General features: G+C 35.0%; 1 pseudogene; it reads right to left on the bottom strand.

Annotated features, from left to right (window-relative positions):
* Positions 1–590: 590 nt before the first annotated feature.
* On the bottom strand, positions 591–14,906 carry LOC101527949 (heat shock protein HSP 90-beta-like; annotated as a pseudogene).
* Positions 14,907–15,923: the final 1,017 nt, after the last annotated feature.

Genomic DNA, 15,923 nt, shown 5'->3' with positions numbered 1-15,923 from the left:
TGAATCAGCTCCCTGATAACACCTGGGAAAAGCAGCAGATGATGTTTGGGCCCCTGACACCCACATGGGAGAATTGCATGCAATTGTGTGTTTGCATTTCCCCATCCTCAACATCATGTCTGTCTGTCTCTCTCTCTCTCTCTCTCTTTCTCTTTCTCTCCTCCCTTCTATCCCTAATCTCTCCCTCTCTATATATAATTCTGACTTTCAAAATAAACAAATCTTAGAAAATGAAATACTGGTACAGAAACATGCTTTCAGCATTGAGTAGATGTTACATCCTCACAAATAAGTGGCCTATTCAAACTTCCCAAACTTAAGCCCAGAAAAAAAATGTTTCAACTAGTAATTTTTTTACAAAGCAGCATCATCTTTATTTTGCACATTTTAATTCCAGAACAAAATAAACAACAACAACAAAAATCCACAATACACAATATTCAACCCCATTGTCAAATTAAGGAGGTATTGGGGCTTGAGGCCCTTTTTTTTTTTTTTTTGCCTTAAGACACTGGACAGGAGAGAACTAGACCACTACACATGAGCAGGGGAACCAGGTGGGACAGGGCCACTTGGGGCTGCTACCAGGGAGACACTATAGAGAGGGCATGAGGGTTCCCAGGAGGAGCTCCTAATCCACTTCTTCCATCCTGGAGGAGTCCCCATCTCCCTCAAGAGGGGGAATCTTATCATGATCAGCTGCACGGGATTCTTCTGCTATCACTTCATCCTCATCAATGCCTAGGCATAGCTTGATCAAGCAGTTGACGCAGGTAGAGTGGGTCTGGGGGTCCTCAACGGAGACATCTGAAGAGAGCAATGCAATTTCAAACAGCAGCAGCACCAGATCCTTTACCACTTCATCGTTCTTGTCTGCCTCGGCCTCCTGGCGCAGTTTTTCCATGATGGGATGGTCAGGGTTGATCTCCAGATACTTCTTGGCTATCATGTAGCTCATGGTAGAGTTGTCTCGAAGTACCTGATCTTTCATGGTCTGCTCCATATTGCCTGTTCAGCCGTAGGTGCCGGTCACAATGCAGCAGGGTGAAGACACAAGCCTATTGGAGATGGTCACCTTCTCAACCTTCTAATCCAGGATCTCTTTCATGAGTTTACAGAGGCTTTCAAACTTTACCTTTCTCTCCTCCATTTTCTTCTTTTTCTCCTCATCTTCAGATAGCTCAAGTCTCTCTTTGGTAACCAACACCAGGCTCTTCCCATCAAACTCCTTGAGCTGTTGCACACAGTACTTATAGATTGTCTCCATCATGTATTCCACCTCAAAGACTTGCTTCCACACGTGCTCTACAAAAGCAGAATTGGCCACCTGCTCTTTTGCTTTCACCAGTGATGTAGTGAATGGACTTCTGGATCTCCTTCATGTGAGAGACATAATCTGACATTGAAGTCATCTCATTTCCAGACTGGGAAGTGTAATAGTCAGCATCTCAGAAAAGCAGCGCCAGCTGGTGGAGTTTTCATGGATGCCAAGCTTCAGGTTGTTTAAGAAAGCCGCATAGAATTTCTTGTAGGTATCCTTGTCTTCTGCCAGCTCCAAGAAGAGGTTGAGGCACTTCTTTACAATGTTTTTTGCAGATGACTTTCAAGATCTTGCTCTTCTGCAGCATTTTTCGGGGAGTGTTCAGGGGCAGTCCTCAGAGTAGACCATGCTGCAGATGAAGTTAAGTTACTCTGGAATCAGCCCATCAGAGCTGTCCAGGAGGAACACATGCTGGACACACAGCTTGATGTTGTCATTGTTCTTGTTCCCAAAGAAGTCAACGAGAGTGCAGTGAGGAATGATAAGCAGTGCCCTGATTTTTAGCTACCCTGCTACAGAAAAGTACTTGACTGCCAAATGGTCTTCCCAATCATTGCTCAGGCTCATAGAAATCCTCATATTCCTCCTGGGTGATCATCAGGGTTTCTGGTTCCAATGGGCTCAGTGTTGTTCAGTTCTTCCTGATCAATGTATTTTTTCTTGATCTTTTTGGTTTTCTTTTGCTTATCCTTGCTGGTATCTTCTTTGTCAGAGCCCACATCCTGGATCGTGGGCTTCTCCTCACTCTACTTAGCTTCCTCCTGTTTCTCCCCCTTCTCTTCCTCTCTTTCATCATCACTGATTTCCTTTTCTCGTTCCTTCAAGTAGAGGGTGATGGGATAGCCAATGAACTCCAAGTATTTCTTAGATATCTCTTTAACCTGCCTCTCCTCCATGTACTTGATCTGGTACTCTTACAGATGCAGGATCACTTTGGTGCCTCAGCAAATGGACTCACCATGATCGGTGAACACAGTAAAGAGCCCCCAGCAGAAGATTCCCAGGTGTACTGCTCATCATCATTGTGTTTTGTGATCACAACCTTCTCAGCCACCAGGTGGGCAGATTAAAAAAAAAACAAAACAAAAACAAAAACTTCCCAATCACAGAGATGTCTGCACCAACCTTAAGAGCATCCATGGATGCTTACGTGCCTGATTTGGCAGTGGTTCCCAAGTTGTTAATAAGATTGGCTTTACTTGTGCCAATGTCTGTGTCCACCAGAATCAGTGTGCACTCCTGGGGGTTGGGGATGATGTCGATGTTCAGCTCCTTCCCACTGTCTAATTTGGATAGGTCTGTAGGCTCTCCTAGCAAATCTTATCCCAAGCATCGGATGCGTTGGAGATTGACTCCCACAGGAAGATCTCCTTGTCGGAATAGAAGGTGTTGATGACAGACATGAGTTGGGCAATTTCTGCTTGGAATGCAAAGGTCTCCACCTCCTCCTCCCAATGGTGCACTTCCTCAGGCACCTTAAAGAGAAAGGGCTGCAAACACTAGAGAACATTGGTTGGGGAACCACTAGCAGCTGTCTCGTGGCTCAAGGCAGCGCAAGTATGGTTCGAGAAATAGTAATATATGTATTTTTAATCACTACTATTGTAGAACCTCAAAATATGAAAATTTGCTTTGCTAATATGCAAGCCTATCACTGACAGCAGAGTGTTGCAAGAAAGTAATTTATGTTGCAATGAGTAGAGCAGATTGCAGGGAGCTGTCACTTGCAGTTCTCTGAAACTACTCTTCATGTCTACAGCCATACCATACTGAATGCGCTTGATCCCATCTGAAACTACCCTGGTTCATACAAGTTCTCACCAATGAGATTTGGCAGAATGATAGGAAGGATCAAAGGAAGAGAAAGAACAAAGGAAGGACAAGAGGAGAGGAAAAGCGAAGAAAAAATGGAATATAACACTTTATACTTTTTCATGTCTATATTCTAGCAAATTAACAAAGTTTAGATATATTTGAAAGTTATGTGGTACAAAATCTCCCAACTTGACATGGTTGGACTTTGAAAGAGATTTAATTTGTACTACACAAACTCAGTGAGCCCTGGAATTTTTCATTTTAAAGTTTTGACTAATATTCTAAGGCAAGAATCTGACCTATTGTTATTTTCACATAGGAATTTGAATGTTTTTCATTATTTACATAGGCCTATATATTAAATATTTAGGATTTGTTAGCTCTGTCTTAACTGTTTCATGCTACCATTGTACTGTTAAAGTAACTATGGCAGACATATAAGCAAATAAGATTGTCTGTGTTCCTATAAAATGCTATTTTCAAGAGAGGGAGTTGGGGCAGATTGTTCCCAATGGCTGTAATATGCTGAACTTCATTTTTTGAGACCAGGGAGAAGCCAAATGTGGGATTCTATTTTACCTCTCTAACTAGAATGAATGCTCAAAACTTAAGGCAGATGTGCAGAAATTTTCATGTAGAAATAAGGGACAAAAGGAACTATTATAAATCCAATTAATCAAGTCAAAGCCATAATGATTTTATCCCTTCATGCCCAATAGGATTGCTGTAATAATTTAGAAAAATAAAAATAATCCAGAGTATGGTTACTTTTAAATTTGTCTACCACAAAGTGAAAAAACAGGATCTAACAAACATTATTCCTCCTGAATATTGAAAAAATCTTGTATTGCTATATAAACTGAAGCTAGGAATGAAAGGTAAAGACTGTTTCATACAAATTTGAGTACAGATGTTGTCATGATCAAACTGTGGTATCAGGGAATGTTCAACTTTTATTTATTTATTTTTATTAAGCAATAATTGGCATTGTGTGGTGAGTGTGTTATTTGCTTTTATGGCCAAATGAAACCTGCTAAAGATAAAATTTTCTGAAATCTGAAAATTGAAACTAATTTTGCAGAATGCAATTATAAGCTAAATAAATGATAAAATCAGAAGTCACTGAGACCTCTGGCAAAACACTTCTAATCATAGAAAATGGACTAAGTCATGAAGCCATTCTACACATCGATGACGGAAGGCAGCACTGATAAAGTCAACCTCAAGGGGAAGGCAAGAACGTGTGATGAATTAGCTTTAATAATAGTTGCTGATCAATAATTTGTAAATGAAAATGAAGAAGTGAAAATATGACAGTTCATGACATTGTTTCCATAAATTAATTAGGGAAGTGGGAATCACTGCCCATGATTGAGAGGGAAGTTTTCACCAGGGAAGAATCAATTTCATAATTGCAAATGCTCAAGAATAATAATGTTGTCCATACCAGAACGTAAATTTCCTAGGGAAAACAGAAGGGTACAAGAGGATTATAAATAACATAGTTGTTGATCAAGGAAACCTTGACTACTTCTGTTTCTGTTAAAAGATACAAGGAAGTATGCTACAACAAGTATATTTTCAGATATCATAGAAAAAATACAAATAAAAGAATTTTGGAATTTCCAGCATCACTGTAATATTACAGTGATTCTTATACCCTCCCTGTCTTGTGACACTTCCTGTAATTCAAATTTCTTTAAATCTGCTGATTTAATCATGTTATAGCTTTCCAATGATGCAGATATTTAATTTTTACTTTCATTTTGACTACCAACTAAACTAACATGGTGAGCTTCAAGTGACAGCAAGCTGACACTTGGGAAACAAAACTGAGTATTCTGATTTGGACTTTATACTGCTTCAGACCATCCCAATAAGGAGTTTATCATTTTTGATAAATTTAAGATATAATTTCCTTATTATTTCTTTCATTCCTTGTACCAACTGTCTGCAAGCATGTTTTACATAAGAAGTTTACAAATTTTACTTGAGTCAAAAATAAAAATACACTTGAAATTGGCCACTTACAAATTAAAACATCTGGATGATGCTATTTTCTCGTAAAATATAAGTACTTTATTTTTTATTTTGAAGTAAAACAAAACAAAATCCCAAGAAGAAATGGGCAACAGATGTTTTCCTCTTGTGGAGTATACACAGCTGATTTTATACTGTCAGTCCTATGCAACACATGGTGTAATGCTTTGTGACATAGACATAGAAATAACAATCGTAAACCTCAGAACTTGGATGAAATTACAGGTAGAGGATCTGTGATAAAGTGAAAAACAAAACAAAACAAACAAACAAAAAACCCACCTCTTCGTGTTTGTGTGTTCACAAATACTATTTTACCCTGAGCACAATCTTCATTGAAAAGCATGCAGTGTTTTACAGTATTGTGACAGGAACAGAAAAGGGATGTTATAAAGCTGTGTTTGCAACATGATAAGCACAAATAACCAGAGGTAAGGCACTGTAGAATCAAATAGATACAATTCTATGAAAAAAAAAAAAAAACACAAAACCCTCAGCTGATTGCTGGTTACTGAATCAAAAACAATATTGAGGCAGAAATGAATAAGAATTTAAATACATAGCTTAAGAAGCTATCTTAATTTTTTACTGAAATCTTTGCACACATGTAATTGTATTTGCTTTAGAAACAGCATGAAAATATGATTCTACAAATCCGTTGGATTGTAATATAATGAACCAAATGGCTCGCTGAAATTTTGGATCAAATCCAGTTCAAGAGCCACTATTTAAATTGGCAGTGACAGCTCATTCTGAGGGAAAAAATGTTATTTCCAAATGATTGATATGAACTCAAAGGGGTGTGAAGTACTATAGTGTACTTGGTGCATAGGAGTTGTGACAGGTTGACACATCTCTAATTCTGATTTAAAACAAGCCAAGGCACTGCAGTTTCTAATGCCATTTAGCTTATATACCACATTAAATGTTTTTTATTCACTAGAATTTTGTGCAGAGCAAAAGATGCCAAAAATTTAAATATAAAATTCTTTTTTGTATGAGATTGACATGCTATTGACTAAAACTATTTTCAATATTTTATTTCTAAAATAACAGGAAATAAAGTCTTGCTTATTTAGTTAAACTTAACGAATACCTTGTAAATGCTATTCTCCAATTTTCAAGTTAAGAAGTGCTTCAGGTAAACGAGAATGAAGGGTCTCTGCAATGAAACATAGCATCAAAGCTTGACAACTCCATGGTGCAAGTGGGACAGGTTAATAGCACAGTTCTTAAACTGTGCCCACTTAAGGCAGGTATACACTGTACAACAGAGTCAGGACCCGTGGTAAGACAAGTGGGCCAAATTCAGGTTACCAGCACAATTCTTACACTGTGCCACTTTGGGGGCAAGTACATGTTTTAATTTCTGAAATGTATTCACACAAAGACCAATTGATGTTTTTACTAATGTGAAAAATAAAGAGAATTCAGGTGATTTGTAAAATTTTGCGTGATTCTATTTTTCTAAAGATTCCTGTGCCACAAAGAAACACCACCTTACTGATACCCTTTTCACTAGTTTGACTTCCTCTAATTTGTTTAAGGTGATTAGTCAAGGGCCCGGCGGCGTGGCCTAGCGGCTAAAGTCTTACCTTGAAAGCCCTGGGATCCCATATGGGCGCCGGTTCTAATCCCGGCAGCTCCACTTCCCATCTAGCTCCCTGCTTGTGGCCTGGGAAAGCAGTCGAGGATGGCCCAGTGCATTGGGACACTGCACCCACGTGGGAGACCTGGAGGAGGTTCCTGGTTCCCGGCTTCGGATTGGCGCGCATCATCCCGTTCAGGCTCACTTGGGGAGTGAATCATCGGACGGAAGATCTTCCTCTCTGTCTCTCCTCCTCTGTGTATATCTGGCTGTAATAAAATGAATAAATCTTTAAAAAAAAAGATGATTAGTCAAGTGACTTGTATAATTTCATTCATCAGCATTTTAGGCTTTATTTTTCCATTAATTTACTTATTAAGTCTTATGTGTGAAAGTCATATTCCACAATCAAGGATGGGGAAAACCCCATTATTTTTCTTTTTCAGAATAGAAAAAGGACTATTACATGATTAAATACTTACTTATCTGAGCAGAGAAAAAGGGAGAGAGAGAGAGAGAGAGAGGGAGAGAGCGAAAGAGAGAGAGAGAGAGAGAGAGAGAGAGAGAGAGAGAGAGAGAGATTGAGAGAGAATCTCCCATGTGCTGGTTTGTTCCCCAAAGCTGAAAACTGGGCAATCCATTCGGCTCCTCAACAAGAATGATAGGGGTCCAAGTATTTGAACACTAGTCTGCTGCTTTCCTAGGCATGTTAACAGGTAGCTGCATTGGAGTTGGAACAGCAAACAGTAGAACCAGTGCTGGTAAGGAGTACCAGCATTGCAGACAGTGGGTTAACTCGCTGTGCCACAACACTTGCTCCACATTAAATACTTTTAAATAAGTCATAGGCTATACTAATTATTTGTGGATTTCTATCATATTATTTTCTCCTTCAACAGATCTGAAATTCTCATTTTATAGCAGTTGCATATATGTTCATACAAATCAGCATTTCCAAAGGAAACTTGTAATGTGCTTACACAGTACATTAAGAAAGAAAATAAGCCTATATATTGAAAAAGTTGAGTGTTTCAGTAAAAACAAAAATAAAACCAGTGTATTAACTTATTAATATGCCAGCACGGATTAAGAAAATCTTATTTTACTGCTGGAAATATAGAATAGAACACTTTTATGTTTAAGCTCAGGATTATTCTGTTACCTTGAGTTGGGAAATTAGGAAGACATGTCAATGAGAGAAAATCATAAATCATTAACACAGGTAATTCAAAATGGAGCAAATACTGAAGACCAATGTATTACTGATTTAATTTAAAGCAAACACTTTAAAATACAAAAGTTCAATATTTTGTTTTTTAGCTTCGTATTATTCCACATTTTACATCCTTTTAAAATTGTATACCAATTACATAAATCATCGATTCTATAAAGGCCACTGCATTACTCATGCTCCCACACATAGACACATAATACTAATTTTCTCATCGCTGGATAATTCTAGTTAAAATAAATATCAAGCTCAGTCGCTGCTTAAAAGTTCACTGTTATGTGTTTACCACTTTACAGCAAATAATCTTTTGTTTCTTTTTTGGATTTCACAGCCAACTTTAATCAATATAATCTGAGCTTTGAGATGCATGAAAACAAATCTCAGAATACAGCTAGGAGGAAAAAAAATCAGCTGAGCATGTAAAGTCTGAGCTAGAAATAGAAATATTCAACCTGAACTTTAAAAAGCAAGTGTGATAGATGGTGAGTTATATTTTCTCTAAGAAGACATAAGCCACCTAACCAGTACAAATTCACCAGACAAGTTAAATTTCCATTGACCTTGGCAATGTCTGAAAGGAAATATATTCATGAAGATCAGCTCTACTGGAATTAATCTTTTCTATTGGTAAAATAAAAATGATGTTTCTTCCTTCAAAAGAAGACATATTTTGACTTCTGTTACCTACTGTATCCTTGGGGCAGAAAAGCCAGTCACTGTAGCTTTGTAGTCTTAAAAAAAATCTCATTTACTCTTTGTCACAGTAAGTCAATCATGCAGTATCAGTGCAGTGAGACAGTGTAGCCATCTATGTTCCCTTTAATCTCTCTTCCTGAGACTACAAAGAAACTTTTAAGTATTCAGTGACCTTTTACATTTCATGTTATAAACGTTTTATTTAATTCTTTTAAGCATGTATAGATGAACAAAGCTTTAATCCCCACCCCTACCCGGCTTTAATTTTTACCTAAGTTAAGGTTGAGCAAAATATTTATTGACAGAATACTTCAGGTTATTAAAATTTCAGAACAAAAGCCTCATGAAAATGAAAAAAGCAAAAGTTTAAAAAGTTCTTAATCTATTTTTAAACTTTTTTTCTTTTAAAGATATTTGAAAGTTAAGAAATGTTGTGTGATAATACAGAGAATAGCTATGTCCCATCTATCAATAGTCTCATATTATTGGTAACTTACAATAATATGGTCTATTGGATACAATTATTGAGCCAAAATAATACCTCAATAATGAACTTTATGGCTAACTTACTTTAGATTTTAACCAGATCTTTCTTCTTGCTACAAATTTTCATCCAGCATACCGCTGACATGGAGTGACCATGTTATTTAATCTTTTCCTGACTGGATCAAGTTTTCTAACTTTTCCAGTTTTCCATGCCCTACAAATTTTGAAAAGGCCCTATGAGGTATTTTGAGAATGTCCTTCAATTGTGATTTTTCTAATATTTTCCTGGTGATTACACAGGAGTGATAAGCAGGAGGAAGATCCAGACTACTGTAGTTCTATTCTTACTGTACATGGAAAGAAACTTTCTTTTAGGAATCAGGAGAGTGGTCAAATGAGCATATTATATATCCAAAAAAATGGAAAAGAAACAATGAAATAGACCTATAGCTACTGAGAATATGGAGGCATTAGAACACATGTACATTACCATGAAGAGGATAATTAAGTGCAAGCAATTTGGAAAATTGAGAATCTATTGACTTTGAAAGCTTTAATGTACAGTATTTTCTCCCAAAGATAGATTACCAAATATTCAATAATATCTTTTTGTGATAGCATGAACTTAAAACTACTCAAAGGATATTTTACAGAAAAAATGGGTGATTAAAGTCCAGTGCAATCACACAAAATATTGACATATGAGTTGTGAAAATGTAATATAGCTGTTTGCGTTTAAATTAAAAAATGAAATTGTGTCTCAGTTACATTATATTTTTAAAAAAACTTTACAAAACTGCTTTTGCAACAATACGGATATACATTCATTTCATTTTTTAAATTTTGTCTTCATTAACTATATTTTTATGTTTAGAGTTGATGCGTGCATCCTAACTGCTATATTATACTGTAGAGATTACAGTGCAGGCATACAACTATTGCAATACTGCAGAGTTCTATTGTACTGTCCTGTGAATATTGAAAATGATATCAAGCTTTACATAAGCTAATAGGGATGAAACTCAAAACCTGAATTTTGAATAAAGAAGGTGGAACCAAAATAGTCTATACTTTTCACTTGCATAAACTTGTGAAAGTGGCTGAATGTACCTGTGATGGTCAAAATCAGAATTCTGCTTTACTTGGAGGCTGTAATGACTGAAAAAGCCAATGCAGGTTTCTATGAGTCTGTGCATGCTTGCTTTCTTTATCTAAATGCTACTTAAATAGAATATTTAGGTGGTGAAAAGTCATTCGTTAAGACCACACTTAAAATGTATGCGTTTCTATTCATGGTTAGTGATATTTCAATGAAATGTTTACAAATAGAAACAACATACCATTGCATCAGGAATTACTATTTACATAGCCCAAACAGTAAGATACGGAAATATTTTAGCATGCTAGGCAAGCTGACAAAAAATAACTTCAGCAACAAACTCTGAGTTCTGAAACAGCATTTCACAGTAATTACTCAATAACCTGTAATCCATTGCACTATTGAAATGCATGTTCGTTTTTAATAAAGAGAGGTTACTGGTTCCTTTCATATTACATTGCATTTGTATACCTGCTTCTATGAGCTACTCTTTGGTGAAGTTCTTACGTGTAGTATACACTGCCTGCTAGAATCACTGTTTTTCTCTTCTTTTTTAGATTTTATTTTATAAAGTGAACATATTTTATGCATTTAACAATTCAGATTTAGAAGCAAATGATACTTTGCACCTCCTTTTCCTCCTTCCCATGTTTTCACCATTCTCCTCTCATTTTTCTTAACTTTTACAATGATGTACTTTCATTTCCCTTAATAATTCTAGGCCTGAAGCTTCATTAGGTGAAAAATTCAATATTAAGTAGAGAAAAAAGACATTCCTCAACAATACTAAGACTGTTGAAATAATCAAAATCAAAATGTTTATTTGCTTGTATAGAATCTATTTTTTATATAAAGATCCATTTTATTTTTGTTGGAAGCTCAGATATACAGAGAGGAGTAGAGACAGAGAGACAGAGAGTAGGTGAGAAAGATACACAGAGAGGAAGATCTTCTGTCTGGTGATTCACTGCCCAAGTGACCACAACAGTCAGAGATGAGCCTATCTGAAGCCAGGAGCCAGGAGCTTCTTCCAGGTCTCCCACATGGGCGCAGGGTCCCAAAGCTTTAGGCTGTCCTCGACTGCTTTCCCAGGTCACAAGCAAGGAGCTGGATTGGAAGTGGGGCCCCTGGAGTTAGAACTGGTACCCATGTTGGATCCTGGCATGTTCAAAGAAAGGACTCTAGCCACTAGGCTAACGCATGGGGCCCAGAATACATCTTTTGTATTCTGTATTTGTATACTACAGATCAGGGAAAATAGTTGGTATTTATTTTCTGTGATTTGCTTGCTTTGCTAAGCATAATGGTTTTCATTTTAGTCACAAAAGATAGTATCTCATTCATTTTGTGGCTGCATAGTATATCAGTTTATATTAATCACATTTTCTTTATCTCAACCATTGATGAAACTGGGTTAATTGTATATCTTAGCTATTATGAAATGAGCTACAATAAATATATACAAGTAATTTGTATGTGAATTTCATTTTTCATGGGTAAATTCCTAGGAGCAGGATGGCAGAATCTTATGGTAGATCTATTTCCAGATTTGTAAGAGATCTCCAGACTGTGTTTCAAATGGTTGTACAGATTTATATTCCCACAGTCAGTAGATTGGGGTAACTTTTTCTTCACATCTTCATCAGTATTTATTGATTTTTTAAAATTATTTTTTAATTTTCAGGTGATGGCAATTCTAACTGTGGTGATTTAAAATATTGTGGTTCTTATTTGCATTTTTCTGATAGCATTTTAAAAAATTGTCTTTTGGACATTTCTATTTCAGTATTTGAAAATTGCCTGTTTATATCCTTTGCCCGTTTCTTAGCTGTGTTTTTGATTTTTGTTGTTGTTGTTGAGTTTCTTAAGCTCTTTATACAGCCTGAAAACTTGTCCTATTATTAGTCACATAATAAGGCAATATATCTCTCACTCTGTTGTTTGCCTCTTCACTTTTTTGAGGGTTTTCTTTACAGTGCAGAAGCTTCTTAGCTTCATGCAGTAACATTTGTTTGTTTTTACACTAACTGCCCTTGCTTCTGGTGGTCTTTAGAGAAATCGTTGAATCACAGCCTTCAGTCCTGCTTCTCCTAAAGAAAGGTTTTTCAGGTATTATAAACACCTGTTTTTAAAATTTATACACAGTGATCCAACAACATTTTGTAAAATCAAAGTTCTGATTTTGATTACAAAAGTTTTTACTGATTATAAATGTATGTGAATAATAATTACTTATTTAATATCAACAATGATAATTTTTTGGCATACCAATTTTTTATTTTATCTTTTTGGTTAAAATTTCCTTGCCAATACATATTTTCCTATAGCATTTCTAGCTCCCAATTTGACAATGAAATGTGAACTAATTTGATTAAAATTTCTGGATATATTTAAAACAGCAAAAATGTATTGAGACTTATTGAATGAGAAACTGAAGGATAAACATATATTTTAGGATTATTGAGCACCAAAATGTGCAATTCTACATGGAAATAAAAAATACACAATAAAATTTTTGACAAATCATCAGAGTTGGAGCTACATGGAAGTAATTAAGTTGAAATTGTTATTCATTCGCTTTTAAAAAGAAAAAGATGCAAATTGTACAATTTTGTTTTTGAAACAGTAGTGTAATATACATAAAGAATAACAACACTAGCTATCCAGAATTGCATGCACTTGCTGTGTAACATAATACATTCAATTTATGATAAACTGGGACTCACATGTCATACATTATATATTTTTAAGAGGTAGATATATCACTCTGATTTTGTAAATTCTGGAACACTCTCTTTTCTCCTGCAATAATACTAGTAAAATATTATTCCTAATAGGAGAAGCATCCTATGTGCCCATTGAGAGTTGTTCATTCTAAAATTTTAGTATGAGACCTACTGGCCACTATGTGTAGGTTTGTTCCTTTGCTTGATATTGTTATTTTTCCTGACTATAATATGAGTATACTAATAAGCAACTCTTCAACATTTGTGTTACAAAACTGATTGTTTCTAATCAGCTGAGATTCAGCATATATCTAATGTGTAAGTTCCAATATTTCTGTATTTTGAATAACACAACCCTCAGAAAACAATGAAAGTTCATTAACTATAAGGATTCAAATTCATATCATTAAGGTCCAGACAGTAAACTGTTTGCAAGCAAGCTATTCTCATGATAGCTAAACAATAACAGTCACCTTTAAATTTATGATTTTTTTCCATACATATCAAATTTCATATTGTAGGAGGCATTATTACGAATGTAGGATGAAAACTGACTAGTTAAGTTGATTTTATGACATACAGTCATAATATCAGTCTGTTATCACAATTATATTATGAAATAAATTCCAATTTATTGAATAGTAAATATTAAATATTATGAATATTAGTAAAAATTATGAAATAATAAATATTAAAAAATAAATTCCAATTGTTTGGAATAAACAATAAAAATGACTTCCAAATAAATGGTATTAAAACAGTGAAATACACCATGTCTTAAATTTTATTTTAGAATAAACAGAGTCCATGGAGTAATTTCCTGTTGCTTGCCAAATATAAATTTGAAATTCATGGAAGAACTAGGGGTACTCATATGAATGTTGAACTGTCAGTGGAACAGTTAAAAATGCAGCCTATAAAAAACTCATGTACCTACTAACGAATTGCATGTAGTTATTTAAGTCAAAATGCTAACCAGTTAAATAAATTTCCATAGATAATGTAACCATGGCTTTCATTTTAATGCTTTCATTACCCCTTTATTAGATTTTTTAGCTCATGTCAGAAAAATGGTTTTGTTTGATACTACAAGCTATTTATATTAAGAATAATGCTGAATATTTGAGTTTAGTGTATCCATGCATTAACCATGACATTCCATTTGCTGTAAGACTGTTGGTTAATGAAAAAGAAACTAATCTTTTCCTAAGCATTGTAACCATTCTGAAAAGATAGCTTCAATAATTATTTCAACATTTTAAATGTTTTTCTCTCAGTTAATTTTGAATACAAGTGTTGAAAGCTTATTTTTCTCCAAAATTTTTAAGTAGTTACAATAATTTTAACTAAAGAGATATGGGAAATTCTTGAGAGTTATCACATGCTAATCACTTGCCACCCTTAAAGAGTGTTATATTTTCTACTATATATACATTTAAGATTATAATAATAGATTCATGGATATCCTAAGATATGACTATGTTATTTGCCACTAATGTCACTGTAAGTATACCTACTGTATGAAATAATCTTAAGTATCACTTTGTTTTCATTGTAATGAAACTATATTGCAAATTTAAATTTTAAAATTCATGTGTTTTGTATTATAGATTTGATATTTAAGTTTCCCCCATTCACTGTTTTTTAAAAATTAAAATAGAGAAAATAAATAAAAAGTAAAATTGATTCTTATATATCCATTTTCCAAATTTTCCAATTTATCAAGTATTTTCATATTATCCATGTGATACTTTATGCGCATATAGTTCACAAAAATATAATAAGAATAGAATTTCTTTCATATTCACAATATGACATTAACAAAATGATTACTATTTCTATAAAACCCGATATTGTAAAAATCAATAAAAGTTCCCTAAAATTTAGTCAAGACTTACTTTCATCTCTAGATATGGTTATGTGTGTTATTATAGAAGATATTTTATTTAGAAAGAAGATTCTTAAAAAAGAATTCTCCTTTTTTTTTGATGAGTGCTACTCATTCAGTCTTTTTTTAAAAAAATTACATTTGATTTTATAACACAGTTTCATAGGCTCTGGGATTCCCCCAGCCCTCCCCATCCCCTCCCCGTATGGTAGATTTCTCCACCTAGTTGCAGTATTACAGTTCAAATCCAATCATAGTTCCTTCGTTGCAAGCATGTACTTTGCATAGTGTCCAGCATCTTATTGTCCAGATCAATTCAGTAGTTTCTTGGGGAGACCATCTCTGGTCAGAAGGCAGAGCTGGTAGAATATCATCCCAACCAATTAAAAGCCACAACATAACATCAACAACTGTTTACAAACTTATGGAGTTAAATGACATGGTATTGAGTGACCAGTATGTTAGAAAATGCAAGTTCTTAATTACATCCTGTGATTACTTCATTGATCTTTCAATTTTAGTTTATACACAACTGGCTGCTATACACCTTAAAATGGCTATATGGTACTATTCATGTCTTGGGTCTATTTTCATTTTAGTATTTAGTAGTTTATAGTGTTGAAGCATGTTTTTTACTGAACGTGGTGTATTTTGGGATAGTCCATGTTGGCTTATAACTCTAACAAGGCATGTGTCAACAGCTGAGGCGCAGAACAGTTTTAGGAGGGGTGTGCAGAGAAATCTTCAATAACTTAGTGAGGAGTAACTTATGTTCGTGTCCTACCTAGTAAGGTATATGTGAGTGCAGGCTAACCGTTTCCTGTCTAGTACTAAGCTTTCTTTGTTGTTCTCTGTCTATCCAATCCAATTTATTTTTTGGTGGGGAGCTTCGAGGCGATTCAGATGATCATTGCAAGAGAGGGTGAGTATCCAAAGTTGGAACTAAATAAGGGCCAGATAAAGCTCCTCTCCCAATTCCCGAAGGAAGTGTACTGTTCTTCTGTTTCTGATACCACCTTAAAGTGCTCGATCT

Source organism: Ochotona princeps, chromosome 11 (assembly GCF_030435755.1).
Source record: "Ochotona princeps isolate mOchPri1 chromosome 11, mOchPri1.hap1, whole genome shotgun sequence".
Classification (NCBI taxonomy): domain Eukaryota; kingdom Metazoa; phylum Chordata; class Mammalia; order Lagomorpha; family Ochotonidae; genus Ochotona; species Ochotona princeps.
This window is presented reverse-complemented; position numbering and strand designations above follow the sequence as displayed.